At 41.1% G+C, this 4,899-nt stretch overlaps 1 pseudogene; it reads right to left on the minus strand.

The window, feature by feature from the left end:
- Positions 1-3,087: 3,087 nt before the first annotated feature.
- Positions 3,088-4,335, minus strand: LOC114612084 (annotated as a pseudogene).
- Positions 4,336-4,899: the final 564 nt, after the last annotated feature.

Here is a 4,899-nt window from a genome sequence, read left to right on the forward strand (position 1 = left end):
ATTTCCCCTGCAGCCCTAGCAGAACTGTAACACTTCTTTAGGAAAAGCCTTTCCCTTCAGAGCTGTAACACTTACACAGTGGGGAAGTGATTAGATCAAATTACATTGTGGATATACATGAAATTGTCAAAGAATAGGCAAAAATCTTAAAAATATATGAAGATTTTAAAATGGGAAAGTAACAACTAATCAAGTTAGCTGTTTTTCTGTTTTTGTTTTTCTTTTGGTTGTTGTTTAGGACACTGCAGAAAACACAACTGCTTAATTAAAGGATTTGGGAGACCTGACAGAGAAGGATCACAAATTTTATTTTCTAGTTATAAATATTGAAATGACTATGTGATATTTATATTCTGTTTCTAAAAACAAGCTTCTCTCTTGCTATCTCTGGGAGAATAGTCATGAAGATCAGAAGGCCCTTTCCTTCATTGTCCATGAGTGTCCATGTAAATGTTGAAAAGAATGAATCTTAGAACAGCAAATCTTTTATAGTGCTCCTAAAAATTGATTACCAAGCAATTTTTTCCTTGTTTTTTTTTTTTTTCCCAGAGACAGGGTTTCTCTGTGAAGCCTTGACTGTCCTGGAACTCACTCTGTAGACCAGGCTGGCCTCGAACTCAGAAATCCGCCTGCCTCTGCCTCCCAAGTGCTGGGATTAAAGGTGTGCACCACCACTGCTTGGCTTACTAAGCAATTTTTATCAACTATTTTAATTTTAAATGAAATGTACATGTGTATGTCTGTGTCTGTATACATGACTAAAAGTCCCTGATAACATGGGCACTGGGAAGCAAGTTCTCTGATTATTCAGCAGTTTTTATCACAAGTATCTCTGAATTTAACTGTCATCTGTATATAAATAGTGACATTTGGAGCTAATACGATGTCTCAACAGGTAAAGACACTTGCTAGCAAGCTGGATGACCTAATTTCAATCCCCAGGACCCACATGGTATAAGAGAACAACTTACTCCCACAAGTTGTCCTCTGACTTCTACATGTATTCTGTGACATTTGCTCTGAAGCAAGTATGAAATTTCTTTTTTAAGTTATAGCACAATTACAACAAGAGAGGGGAGAAGATACCTTCAGGTGCCTTTGCAATCCCCAGATTTTCTATGCATTTGTTTTTTCCCTGGATATTTACCAAATAGCCACAAGTTTTTGGATGTTCTACTAGATATATAAAACAAAGCAGACTGGTCCGTGCTTGAATGAAGTCACACATTAATGGAGGCACGTGTAAGTAAGTAAATATGTAATAGTATAACAACATGAGGTGTTACTAGGGGCTTTATTAGTCAGCTTTCTGTCACTAACACATACCTATGATAAAGAAACTTACAAGGAGAACAATGGAAAATTTTTTTGCCTTACAGTTTTGGTGTTTTCATTCCATGGTTGTTTTTACTATTGTTGGACCAGTGGCAAAGGAGCACACAAGAGCTGCTTTCCCCGTTCTGGTTAGAAACTGAGAAAGAACACAGACCAACATCCTAGGACATGTTTCAGAATGACCTCCTAAGTGGTCTGCCTCATCTCAGTGGCTCCATAGGCTGAAAACTCTTTTGGCCTCCCGAAGATTCTTACCCAAACCATAGCTGGTACCATGACTGAAAAACATGTACCAGAAAGCAGGACACAGAGGCCAAGGAAGCTTTCCTTAAACGGTGATACATTATCACAGACCTCTATGAAATGAGGAAGTGAGTTAGACAGGAACTGAGAGCTAGGAAGAGGACTTTCCTGAATGAGAGACCCAGTACAGATGTCCAGTGCATACGTAAGGTAGGGAGAACCTAGCGTCCAGAAGCAGAGAAGGCAGAGAAGCTCGGACCACTGAAGGCCCTTCTAGGCTTGTTGAAGGATATGCATTTTATTCTGAACTATGATAGGAATGCCACTGGGATATTTACTGTTGTGCTTTGCATTCATATTTAATTTATATATGTTTTTAAAATGCCGCTGGCTACAGTTTTATAGACAGTGGTTTCTAAATGGAAATCTAAATCAAGGAAATTATTCTAATAGTCTTAAATAGCCTGAAAGAGCGGTGATGGTGCCCTCAAGTTTTTCAGGCTGCATTATTTAAATGTATATATTGTACACACTCAGATAAAGATCTAACCTTCCAAAAGCCATCCTTCCAAGCTTAAATCATAACAGTCACAGAGTTCTTCAATGTCCCCTGAATTATTCAAGTTAGAAACCTGTAAGAGTTTCTGCATAACCAGTTAATATCCGTTCCAATATCTTATTCTTAGCTCAAAAAATTAAAACCATTCAAATTGATGAATAAAAATGAAATGCCTCTTTTAAAATTTGAAAATAATTTTATTTCTAGGGAAACAACTTAAATGTAAACATATGTGAAATAAATGATATGTTAGCAGGATTAAAATTTATTTTTAACTGTTGAAACATACATTAAAATTGATCTTAGTCACAAGGATAAGAATTTTGTTAAATGCAGTTAAAACAAATCTTACAAAATTTAGAAATCAACATAATGCAATTACTAATAGTCACAATTCCTAGAGTAAACTTGATATACAAAATTTAGTTAACTTTAAGGTAAACGTTTCACTTGGGAATAAGTAAGAATTAGTAATTCTGGTTACTGCTTTTAGAAAATGGAATGATGTTCAAGGTCAAAGCTTGCTTTTTTTTTTTTAACAAATTTAAAGTTTTATTGTAGAATACTTATAATTTCTGGCAAAAAAAGCCAAAAAAACAAAACCAACTGTATAGTTGATTCTTAGTGTCCATGTCCACCAAGGACACGAGAACTTAGACACAGAGGAGCCGGCCATCAAGTTTATTAGAAAAAGATTACCATTTCTTCCTTTGAACTTCAGGGCTCCACACTCGCTCCAGGGCGCCCTTCTTTTTGCTCCCTTCCCATGGTGGAGGTCACAAGCAGGACAGTCACGTGGGACTACAATGCCACACAACAGAGTCTCAGGCAGTTGGGAGAGCCAGGCCTACTGCTTCTGTCTATGTGGTTTGCAGAGTAGACACCAGCAATGATACTACAGCCTCCTCAGCAGCTACTTGCAGTCTGCTTTGCCTGCAGGGCTTGCAGTATTACCTTTTCTTTACAAACTTTTTTCTGGAAGCATTGGGATTTAAATGTCTCCTCCCAGCTCCCAACATGCTGTCCCGGACTTGCAGGATGGCGGACTTGCAGGATGGCTGAGCGTCTGGAGATGTCATTCTCTGCAAAGGAAGAAACCCCAGCTAAGTAGGCAAGGGCAAACACGTTGGTCTTCTGCCTGGCCTTGGGGGAGAGTTGCAGCTGGGAGAAGCACTGATCCTCTGTCACATGGGGGGTTGATGGTGTACTTGCCCCCTTTTGGAGCTGGTAGTGAGTATCGGAGACCTCGTGGGTTCAGAACTTTGGAGTTTCAGGAGAAATGCGTGTGCAAGGTCATTGATAGTCACAGACACTTTCTTCAGGATCTTGTTCCCACAGTGCCCACAGAATACTTGGTTCATGTCCTCATATCCAATGTCATCTTGAAACAACCATGACAGCGCAGGATGTAGCTCCGGGCCTCTCTGACCAGCATGCCGTTTACTGCCAGCACGTGCAGCCCCATCTGAAGTAGAACATTCTGCATGTCGAAGTCTGTGGTCACACAGCCAACTTGCACATCCTTTGGGATGTCACACTGCTCCAACTCTTGCTGGATCTGCTTGATGTTGCTGTGGGTTATCCATCCACCCCCATAGTCATCACTGTCTTCAAATTCCTCCTCTTCCTCTTCCTCTTCCTCTTCCTCTTCCTCCTCCTCCTTCTCCTCCTCCCTTCCATCAATCAGCAGCTCTTGCAGTTCATGGTCAATGTTAGGCAGAGGGTTCCTCCAGAACATGAAGGAGCTGAATTACAAGTTTTCGGGCCCATCAGCTGGTTGGCCCTGTTCCACTGTTGTAAGGGTTTAGACTTGGAGGGCAGATGGAAACCAGACATGTGCAAAGGAGTTTCAGGGTGCTGAATTGAAGAGGTCACTTTAACCTTTTCTGGTTCTTTTTTTAGATGAGATACCCCGACAAATTCTGCTTCCAGCTGGTCAGAGCCAGCACCTGGATATCCGTGGCAGAGAGGCTGGGGTGGTCCCCAGTTTTCTTGGAAAATTTAATTCCTAGCTGCATGTACTCTGGGAAGGGCTCCTTGAACCGAAGCTGGTAGAGCAGCACTGCCAGTCGCCTGCGAGTGGCCTTGTCAGGAATCTCTCTTACCACCTCCCAGATAGTGTAGATGTTTTTTCCGATGTCCTGTAGAGGTAAATCCCTCAAGAAATCTCCGGCGTCAGTCTCCACGTGCTCCCAAGGTCAAAGCTTTTTAACAGGGAGGTATGCTTACTATGTGTTGGGATAGTCTTCCCAACACTGTGAAGACTGAGGCAGATGATCATGAGTTTGAGGCCATCCTAGAGCTATATAGCAAGACACTTTCTCTTGTCTCAAACAACAAAGACTTTAAAGAATTTTCCCATGACAAATAGTGCAATTAAAACATAGGCAAAGGAATGGGTGTGCTATGGCATACCTGTGTTCCCAGCACTGGGAAAACAGAGGCAACAGGATTGTGAGAGTGAGGCCAGCATGGGGATATAGCAAGAATCTCAAAAGGAACAAGCAAGCCAATGAACAATTACAACATAAAGCCAAGAACTAAGCAGACATTTCAGGAGGGTGTCGCTGAGCACGTGGGAAGGTGCTGAGTTAGGGTGATTCAAATGGCAACCACATTGAGGTGTCACTTCCTCTGCTGTAGGGTGGTTATCAGATATAATAATGTCTATTTATCTACACAACAGGAAATACAGATGTTGATAAAGATGTGAAAATACCAGAAACCTTAGACACTGATGGAAGACATGTGAAATGGTTTTG

The sequence above is a fragment of the Grammomys surdaster genome, unplaced genomic scaffold (genome assembly GCF_004785775.1).
Source record: "Grammomys surdaster isolate TR1022 unplaced genomic scaffold, NIH_TR_1.0 62, whole genome shotgun sequence".
Lineage (NCBI taxonomy): Eukaryota > Metazoa > Chordata > Mammalia > Rodentia > Muridae > Grammomys > Grammomys surdaster.